This window comes from Triticum urartu, chromosome 7A (genome assembly GCF_056163025.1).
Source record: "Triticum urartu cultivar PI428250 chromosome 7A, HENAU_Tu73, whole genome shotgun sequence".
Lineage (NCBI taxonomy): Eukaryota > Viridiplantae > Streptophyta > Magnoliopsida > Poales > Poaceae > Triticum > Triticum urartu.
In genome coordinates this window covers 3,040,350-3,051,469 of record NC_141879.1, presented here as the reverse complement: position 1 = coordinate 3,051,469, position 11,120 = coordinate 3,040,350, and the positions used below count along the sequence as shown (strand labels likewise).

The 11,120-nt window shown below is 43.9% G+C and overlaps 1 pseudogene; it reads left to right on the top strand.

Moving 5' to 3' along the window:
* Positions 1–1,001: 1,001 nt before the first annotated feature.
* LOC125523628 (serine carboxypeptidase II-3-like) lies at positions 1,002–4,118 on the top strand (annotated as a pseudogene).
* The last annotated feature ends 7,002 nt before the right edge of the window (positions 4,119–11,120 follow it).

Here is an 11,120-nt window from a genome sequence, read left to right as displayed (position 1 = left end):
GGGAAGTAGAAAATCAAGATGTTTGCTCCACAGGAAAGGGAAAATGGAACATGCAATCGTTCGGGAACCATCAATTGCAGTACATGAGGCCCTTTCCAATGCTCCACCTTGTATAGGTGCTAAGCATGCCATATAGATCAAAAATCTGATATGGCAATACAAATAAGAGGAGAGAGATTAGTTTGATGACTCCAGTAAAAATCAATGCCAAGCACGCGAACCTAGACAAAATATGTAAATAAAGCAAGCTCACCAATACATGAAAGAGTTTAGTAGCTAAGTATTAAATGAAGGAAGCTTAGCTACAACAAATTAAGCACATATACATTAAGGACTATAGTTGCTAAACTATTTAATGCGTTTAGCCCCTCATCTAAGCAACTATGCATTGAAAGAGGTCTCACTGAAGCATCGCATGTTGTGGGCCTCTACTAGTAGCTTTTCTTGTGTCTCGGCTCACGACTCCGCCAAAAAAAGAGCTCCAGGCAGATGTTTTATTTCCTGCGATATCAGAGGCTATAGAAACTTTCCCCCGGAATTATAGCAGTTCGTTCATGTGAATCGAACGCTACTTTCATAAAACTTTCCCTTGTTTCTTCTTCCTGTACTTTTCCTCCACAATTCCTTCAAACCAAACGTAGCTTAATTCTATAGGATAGGATTTTTATACGAATATTTTCTTTAGATCCTTCTAGTTCATAGGAATGGATTCTTATTCCTAAGTGAGATTAGTTTCTATCCTCCACATTTCAAAAAAAAAACATTATCCTAGATTTAATGGATTTTTTTATGGTGTGAACCAAAGGACTTCTCTTTTTCTATGTATGTGGCTCGGCTTGGGCTTCCGGCTTTTGACGTTGGGCTTAGGTGAGTGGTCTGGGTAGTGGCCCAGCTAGCACCCCTTCATCATTTTGATATTAGGTTTAGATGAGTGGTCTGGGTAGTGGCCTAGCTAACACGCCTTCATCATTTGAATAGGAGTAGCGGCAAATGTTGCCAAGATGGCGGATTCAGGCATATTGTTGTAATACTTTGTAAGGTCCTCGAGAATAATCAATAAAGTGGCCGCATGCATCTCCCAGATGCAGAGGCCGGGGGTCATCCTCCTTTTTAAAAAAAAATCCATAGGATTTAAGATACATGTTATCTCATTTTCAACAAATTTCCTATTCATATGATAATCATATCCTATGGACTAAATGAGGCCTTGGAATAGAAGATCTCCCTCTTGTTCTCGACTTTCGACGTTGGATCAAATCAAAATCCCACCGTCGGATGCCACTCACTTGCCAACTTCCATCTGGACGTTGCTTATCTTAATCCAGGACTGTCCCGTTTATCCTTAACGATAGATGCAGAGCATTTAGGCCCTGACAGTGTGCCTAGTAGTGCCTAGTGAACTTTCGAAAGAGAAAAAGACAGTGTCACTACTACTGCCTAGTGGATAGCCCATCTATCTTGAAGGAAATTCTCCGACACCGAGCTTGGGTGTCGGGAAAATCCCCACCCTATAAATACCACTACCAGACACGACTACACGAGCACCCAGCCGTCTCCGGTGTGCAGCCACCGGCCGATAGAACAGTGCCGGCAGAAGCTGAGAAACAGAGCACCACGAGGAGGGCCGTGCTGATGTTGGTTCTGGTGTTGGTGCAATGCCTCGCGCTGGGCTGCCGCACGGCAGCGGCAGCCAGGGCGCGGCAGGGCGACCTCCTGCGCCGGCTGCGCTGGTCGTCGTCGCTGGCGGCCGTGGAGGAGCCGACCAGGCGACGGCCAGCAGAAGACCCAAGCCGGTGCCGGTCCCGGCGGCTGAGGTCGGGCGCAAGGAGGCCGACCGCGTGGATGCGCTCCCCGGGCAGCCGCGCGGCGTGGACTTTGCGCAGTACGCCGGGTACGTGACGGTGGACCCGGCGGCCGGGCGCGGGCTGTTCTACTACCTCGCCGAGGCCGTCGGCGGCAACGGCAACGACGACGGGTCGTCGTCCAAGGGCAAGCCCCTCCTCCTGTGGCTCAACGGGGGCCCCGGGTGCTCGTCGCTGGGGTACGGCGCCATGGAGGAGCTCGGCCCGTTCCGCGTCATGAGCGACGGCAAGACCCTCTACCGCAACCCCTACTCCTGGAACCACGGTACGCAGTCACCACGCTCTCGAGTTCACCGTGGCATGAGATGATACATTGGCGAGTGATCGGGTCATGATGCAGCGGCGAACGTGCTGTTCCTGGAGAGCCCGGCGGGGGTGGGGTACTCGTACTCGAACACGACGGCGGACTACGGCCGGGGCGGGGACAACCGGACGGCGGAGGACGCGTACCAGTTCCTGGCCAACTGGCTGGAGCGCTTCCCGGAGTACAAGGGCCGAGACTTCTACATCGCCGGCGAGAGCTACGCCGGCCACTTCGCGCCGCAGCTCGCCCACGCCGTCCTCCGCCACGCCTCCCCGGCCATCAACCTCAAAGGGGTCATGGTAGTCGTCGTCAAGCTCTAGCTTACACATTAATGAATCATCGTCATCAGTTGTGTGTGCATGCATGCTAAGCGAAGCGATGCGTGCCGTGTCTTAAGATTGGGAACGCGGTGATCAACGAGGGGACGGACAAGGGCACGTTCGACTTCTACTGGACGCACGCGCTCATCTCCGACGAGACGGCCGCCGGCGTCAACCAGAACTGCAACTTCACCAACGGCGCCCAGTCGAATGATCTCTGCGACCAAGCCAACGACGACGTCGTCGAGAACCTCCGGGACATCGACAACTACAACATCTACGCGCCGAACTGCCAGACGGAAGGGCTCGTCACGCCGTCTATCACCCCCTCGGTATGTCGCCGTCGTCGTTACAGCTCACCATATTGTGACGATGGACTAAGAAATGTAACTCTACCATGCATGCACGAAATATCCCGTGTATATATCTACTCCCTCCGTTCCTAGTATAAGTCTTTCTAGAGATTTCAATACGGGCTACATACGGATGTATATAGACACATTTTAAAGTGTAGATTCACTCATTTTGTTTTATATGTAGTTCATATTATAGAATCTCTAAAAAGACTTATATTTAGAAACGGAGGAAGAAGTACTATTCACCACTACTTCGTGATTCGTGTCATGTTTTATAGCCAGTGATGAAAATTGATTTATTTCATAGTATTACATCATGTTTCATGGGCACGTTTCTCTCATTCCAGCGTGTATCATATTGTTTCGTGGTGTATCAACAAATAAGAGTACACTTATTCCAGAGTGGATTTGTCGATACAGTATACACAACTGCACTTTGAAACGAGAAAAACCTAAGAAAACATCATGTAATACTTTGAAATAAGATATATATATATATATATATATATATATATATATATATATATATATATATCAGGAAACAAGGCACAGATCTTAAAGCAGTTGTTAACAGTGAATACACGCGTGGGATATCTCATGCGTAGTACATTAACCACTCTCACAACATGTTGCCCTTGATGCCTAGACTGGGTATGAGCTTGACATCATGGTGGATGTGGTTGCTTGCCATTGTTTGAGTGGATTTACGTCGATTCCCACAACAAAATGTGTACAACAAAATAAAGGAGAAAATAAGTATTCAAATAGACAGTATAGCAGTACCTCTACGACGGCCTCGTCCTCTTCGCCCCACGTAATTAGTCGACTCCTCCCTCCGTTTTAGATCTCACTCCTCACGTCGAATCAGTTGCACGTTCATTTGATTGTTCCTGCTCTGATTTGTGGTTATGTGGAATTGTAGTGGTTTTGTGGCAGATTCAGTTGATAGATCGGAACTCTGGGTGAAGAGTTGGTCGTTCGTGTGATACGATCTGTGGCGTTGGAGTAGTCTATTATTGGAATTATGTGATATAGTTTGGCATACACAACTTTCAGGACTTTGGATGTAGAATTATGGATGTACCGAACAATGTTCATTTGACGTTTATGTACAGTTGTTTAGCTTAAGTAGAAAATGGGACTGTGGGTACCAATTGTTGTCAATTGCTTATTTTGACGTTTTTTCATGGGATAATCGAGTACTTCTGATTCAGCATTATTGGTTCTTAATGGTAGTATTTGCTCTTGACAGGTTTTGGTGGATCGGTGGACGTAGTAGGTATGTTTTCTTTCTTGGATTCATAATTTTGTTTACTTGACTGAATCTATCAAGTGAAGTGATGAATATGCTCTTTTCTGAACAGTACGCTATCCGATGGTGCATTGCCTGACACTATGGAACCTGCTGTTACCCAAAATACTGAATAGAACTTTGAATTGCCATTTCCTGATACACATGTTGAGGTTTATTTATCTTGCACATTTCCCCTGTCAAAAGACTAGCACCTTCTGCTCTTGCAAGAATCAGTCACTAGTAGAAAAAGGGTCAAACGTGAAGCACATTAGTGCCGGTTTGATTTTGGCCCGGTACTAATGGTACCATTAGTGCCGGTTCGAACGGATTTGCATTAATGCTGGTTCGTGTTGAACCTTTAGTACCGGTTCGTGGCACGAACCGGTACTAAAGGGGTGGTGCAGGCTGGTTTAGCGCCACTTTGAGGAGGAGGAGGAGGAGGAGTGTCCTCACGCGTTGGTGGACTTGGAGGAGCGGGAGTCTGCTAACTCGGTGGCGGACTTCGACGAGGAGTCGGGTGACGCGGTGTCGGTGGCCTTCGAAAGATGATGCAATCCTTTCTCCATAGGATGACACGATGTATGGCCTCTCCCAATGTGTGCTCGTCGTCACCTCCAGGAATGTCAAGCTGTAGCTCCGAATATGGGTCCACCACCTCATCAACCAAGACACGAGCATAGCCCGCTGGAATCGGGTGCAATGGAAGGTTGCCTCGGGGGAATTTGAAAAAGCAACGGCGTCCGCCACCTTCATGGATATGTTCTTCATTTTGAAGTGTAGCTCGCAGTTAGTGTTCTCCGTGATGTCATCCACGGGGTATCTATCCAGCACTACTGCGTCGCCCGGGGCGGAACCCACGCTGCTTCTCGGCATGGATGGGGCGGTGGTATCCAATGCTGGATCATCCGCTAGCTGCTGCAGCTGCTGAGACCCCCTTTGCTGGCTAAGTGAGTCGATCTGCTCCTGCTGCCGCTGGAATTTAGCTGCCAATTCTGCTTGACTTGCTTCTAGGCCTTGAAGGCGTTCATAGTCCCGCTTCCTCTGCTCCTCCTCCATCTTCCTCTTCTTCTCCTCCGCAATCTTCTTTCTCGCACGGGTTCTGTAGTCGGCGTTCCAGTCCAAAAACACCTCATACCACGGAATAGCGCCCTTGCCTCGTGTTCTTCCCGGGTGTTCAGGATTTCCCAGGGCACGCGTAAGCTCGTCGTTCTCTCTGTTGGGCTGGAACACCCCCGATCGAGCCTCTTCTATTGCAACAAGTAGCGCATCGTCGGCTCCGTTCAGACATGCCTTCGTCGAAACATTGCCTGTCTTCAGGTCCAACTCCCCCCCATGCGCATAGAACCAAGTCCTGCACCTGGGGGGCCAGCTCTTAGTAACCGGAGTGACACTTGCATCCTCCATCTCTTTCTCAGACTTATCCCACTTAGGTATTGCCACCGCGTAGCCACCTAGCCCCAGCTTATGGAACTTATCCTTTTTTCGGCATTCTTCTTGTTTATTCTCGACCGTTCCTTAGCTAATTCTGAATCCTTGAATTTCACGAAATCGTCCCAATGAGCACTTTGATTCTCTAGTATCCCCTCGAATACTGGAGTCTTCCTTCCTCCCTTGACGTACTTCTCCCACGTCGTTCTCTTGTGGTTCTTGAATGCAACCGCCATCTTCCTAAAAGCAGCGTCCTTGACTTTCCGCACATCTGCTTCTGTGAAATTATCTGGTAGGGTGAAATGTTCCATGAGAGTATCCCAAAGCAGTTTTTTTTGATTCTCGTCAACAAAAGTAACATTTGGACGTGGCTTTGCTGGCTTTCTCCATTCTTGAAGGGAGATCGGGAGTTGGTCCTTCACAAGAACTCCGCACTGACGAACGAACTTGTCCGCAATCTTCTTAGGCGCTAATGGTTCGCCATTAGGTTTGAATGCCTCGATATTGTACTTTACGCCCTCCTTCAACTTTTTGTTCGGGCCTCGTTTCGTCCTTTTGCCTGAAGATTTGCTCGATCCGGATGGCTGAAAGAAGAAAGATCGATTCGTTAATATATCTTCAACTCATTTAAAACATGCGATGATCACCAGATTCCTGCTTATATAAATATATATACCTCGCCGGTGTTTGTTGTTTCAGGATCAACATGATCTTCGTCGTAGTTCATGACTTCATCTTCTCGGTCGTCGCGATCGAATATCATATCACCCTCTCCGGTGTTGTTTAGAAATTCGGAGCCATCAAAATCTTCTTCATTCTGATCATCATCTGGCTCGCGTATGATATCGAACATGGTCTGTTCTCTCTCTCTGTCGGTATTGTCCGCCATAGCTTTTATTTAACTATGCCAAAAGAAATATAAAACAATTTAGTATAATCTCGAATAATAGATATAATCTCGAATACATCGTCTCGAATAATAGATATAATCTCGAATACATCGTCTCGAATAATAGATTTAATCTCGAATACGTCGTCTCGAATAATAGATATAATCTCGAATACATCGTCTCAAATAATATATATAATCTCGAATAAATCATCTCGAATATTATATATCGAATACATCACTAGCTAGCTAGCTAGCTAATAAAGATCGAATACTAGAGATTAATCTAGGCGGTGGACAACCAAAGTGAAGGAACCATCACTGGATCATAGCTCGCGTGATCTCCCCCGATCAGTTTTCCGTTTCGAGAATTTTTTAAAACCACAAAATTCCAAAGGGAAAATAGAGTTTTTGGGCGTTTTAGACGTTTTTTGGGACGTTTTTAGCGTTTAGTGCTAGGGTTTAGATTTCAGCGTTTAGGGTTAGGTTTTATGGTCTAAACCCTTAGTTTTTACTGTTTAGCATAGAGTTTCCGACGTTTTAAGTCCCGGGTTTAGGGTTTAGGACAATTTTTGAAATGACAAATTGTAAAAGGAAAAAAAGATATGCTCTAATTTATGTTTTTTTGAATTTTGGTTAAATCTTGTCAAACCGGTCAAACAACTGATTCAAGAAATATAGAGTGTTACTAAATAATTACGCAATAATATTAGTGTTACTAAATAAGTATCTCAGTTTTTTTGAATTTTGTTCAAATCTGGTCAAACTGTGGTCAAACTACTTATTCAAGAAATATTAGTGTTACTACATAATTATTCAAGAATATTAGTGTTACTAAATAATTATTTCAATTTTTTGAATTTTGGTCAAATCTGGTCAAACTATGGTCAAACTGTGGTCAAACTATGGTCAAACTTATTTAAGAAATATTAGCGTTACTAAATAATTACTGTTTTTTTAGAATAATAGTTTCAAACTCAAACGGTGAAATGTGTGACTTCATGCTCAAACTAAACTCCTGAGGGTTAATAGGATTGACATCTTACTATTGTCAGGAAAACAACAAGTGCAGACTCGGAAACGAAGGAGAATAGAACCTGAAAGTTAAGCGTGCTCGGGCTGGAATAGTGAGAGGGATGGGTGACCGGTCGGGAAGTTAGATGATTTGGAATGAGTGATCCACACTTGAGCAGTTAAGAGAGGTGATTAGAGACTAAATTATCAAATAATTCAGAAAAATTAAAAATAAAAAAAATCAAATTTTTTTTGCAAAATTTTCAAAAAAAATCAAAAAAAAAAACCTTTAGTACCGTTTGGTAACACCAACCGGTACTAAAGGTCCCCCATACCAGGGCGCGAGCTCACGCCACGTGGTGGCACTTTAGCGCCGGTTCATGCCGAACCGGTACTAAAGGGGGGGGGGCCTTTAGTGCCGAAACTTTAGTGCCGGTTCCATAACCGGCACTAAAGGCCCTTACAAACCGGAACTAAAGCTCCATTTTCTACTAGTGAGTGTGGCAGAATCAATGTTATAGGGCTCCAGGTAAGTACTCTAGATGCTTTATTCCCTTTTTATTTTGTTGAAAAAGAAACTTCAGACTTAAGATAGTACGATTTAGAAGGTCTAAAGTGTAGCACTGATGGAAACATTACACTGCAGGCTACCATCATAAATAATCCTGAGTTTACAACAAAATTAAAATCTGAGGATTAAAATGGAAATATATTGTGGAAAATAAAAATTACTTTGTTTATTGGCACCTTATTACAGACTGGTCCTTATTAGGATGGGAAGACCTACAGGAAAAAAAAGTACATCCAAGTACTAACATCATTGGTAAATGATAATATAGAGCCTAGTATTGACTGTTGGATGGTATGAATCATTCCATTTTTCAGTGCATATATGATATATCGATAATTGCCTTCTTCTCTTTTTAAATTTGATAATTTTCTCAATGTAACTGTACTAAGTTAACATATCTTCTCACACTAATAATGAGCACCGTATCTTCCAAATTAAAATGACATTTTTCACAATCATAATTGGTCCATCAGTCGGTTCCTAAATCCTAATTATGTACAGATAAAATAAAAAGGGAGTAAAGCATCTAGAGTACTTACCTGGAGCCCTATAACATTGATTCTGCCACACTGATTCTTGCAAGAGCAGAAGGTGCTAGCCTTTTGACAGGGGAAATGTGCAAGATAAATAAACCTCAACATGTGTATCAGGAAATGGCAATTCAGAGTTCTATTCAGTATTTTTGGTAACAACAGGGGAAATGTGCAAGATAAATAAACCTCAACATGTGTGTCAGGCAATGCACCATCGGATAGCGTACTGTTCAGAAAAGAGCATATTCATCACTTCACTTGATAGATTCAGTCAAGTAAACAAAATTATGAATCCAAGAAAGAAAACATACCTACTACGTCCACCGATCCACCAAAACCTGTCAAGAGCAAATACTACCATTAAGAACCAATAATGCTGAATCAGAAGTACTCGATTATCCCATGAAAAAACGTCAAAATAAGCAATTGACAACAATTGGTACCCATAGTCCCATTTTCTACTTAAGCTAAACAACTGTACATAAACGTCAAATGAACATTGTTCGGTACATCCATAATTCTACATCCAAAGTCCTGAAAGTTGTGTATGCCAAACTATATCACATAATTCCAATAATAGACTACTCCAACGCCACAGATCGTATCACACGAACGACCAACTCTTCACCCAGAGTTCCGATCTATCAACTGAATCTGCCACAAAACCACTACAATTCCACATAGCCACAAATCAGAGCAGGAACAATCAAATGAACATGCAACTGATTCGACGTGAGGAGTGAGATCTAAAACGGAGGGAGGAGTCGACTAATTACGTGGGGCGAAGAGGACGAGCCGTCGTAATGTTGAACACGAATTAGACAGTTCTGACCATTTGATTTCGTTTGTTAAACGTTCCTGGCCGTCCGATCTAAAGTTGATACTACGTTCACCGCGAACTGGGCCTAATGTCGCAAGGGCAGCTACTCCCGTAGCTATTTTGGAGCCTTGTGGTCAATTGGCCCATTGTTTCCTGTTCGGCCCAAAGCAACGAAGGCCCTCTCTTAGATGCGCTCACGTTCTGTAAAAGAAAAAAAAACTCGCTCCACACGTTGAGAGGATGCGACGGGCGGTCAAACGAGAGCGGATGCGGCGGCTTGATTCAGGCGAAGCAGGCGACCTGCGGTGGGATCGAGCCGACGCGCGAGCGAATCCATCCTACTATCCACCCACGAGCGAATCTAGCGTGAGGGGATCGAGCAGAAACGCCGGATGCGGGTGAGCCGAGGGCCGGTCGATCCAGCCGTCGCCCGAGCCGCCTGCAAGGTATGAAGGTGTGGGGGACGCGGGCGATGATGGCGCATTATCTCTGGAAACTGCTCCGCCCAACCTTAATTAACACAATCATACTTCAGTTTTCAAGCAGGAATTCATGCCTGGGGGCCAAGTCTCGTCTGCACACTTCAGTTACCAACTGATGCGTGTGTATATATACTTCCTCCCTGGCTACTCTTCGCTCACCCTCTCTACTCCAGCAGCACAAAATATTCAACATCATGCTTGGGTAGATCTCCATGTGTTCTTCCTTATGTGTATTTGTCGTGGAGAATTGCTACCCCAAGGTGAGCAGATCAGATCTTATTTTGTAGTATCCAATCAGTTCTTATTATATAGGATAAAATGGTGAATACCAATTCTTCGGTTTTGATCAAGATCTGAGAATGGCATATGTTCCAGCCTCCATGTGAAAATTTATTTAACTTTCGACTTATTCGGTTTGGTACTTTTTTCCGTTCAAAGCTTATGTGTTAAGCTGTGTATAAGTAACTGTTTACTTGTACTACAATCGATGCTAATTAAGCTAAAGAATTTATGAGTTGGTAGCAGAGGTAGAATTGTTTTGTGAAAAAGGGTAGCAGGTAGATATGAACTCATGGAATATTTTTACAAGTATGATTTCATCCTCTCCGATGACTAACGAATATTGGGATACTTAGTCATATAAAAGAGCTATGACATCTTAACTGAAACAAGTAGATGGGATACTATTTTCTGTCCTTCATCTATGTCATCCTAAAACCTGTTCAGGACATCGTGTTACTAAATAACTAACATATATATTTTAAAAGAATGTACGATGCATTTCCATTTTTCTTGATGTTGCATTTTTTTTACTGTCCTAATTTTCTTCAGAGTTAGTTTCATGTAATTTAAGCCTGACATATTCAAGGTTTCTGTTTAATATTATCAAATATTCATTTCAATGCAACTATTTGTATACTTCACACGCACAAAAAAAATGGACGATCATGTCAGAACTTGATGATTTTCAGAACCTAATTAGATTGGGCTTGTACAAGAACAACACTTGGGAACTTGGAATGTCGGTTGTAAGCTCGTCCATCCGTGTACATGGCCCCAATCACCTGAAATTGTTATTGCTTCCAGATAACGTTTTGTTGGCTTGAGTGCATGGTTTTAAGCTCACCCACCCATGTTTGATCCGCAAGGGTGCATCTTCTACCTAACAATGTACACTTAAGGGAGGGAACTTTCCCCTTTAACCATGTTTTTTGTGTGTGTTTCCAGTCACTTTCCTGAATGAAGTA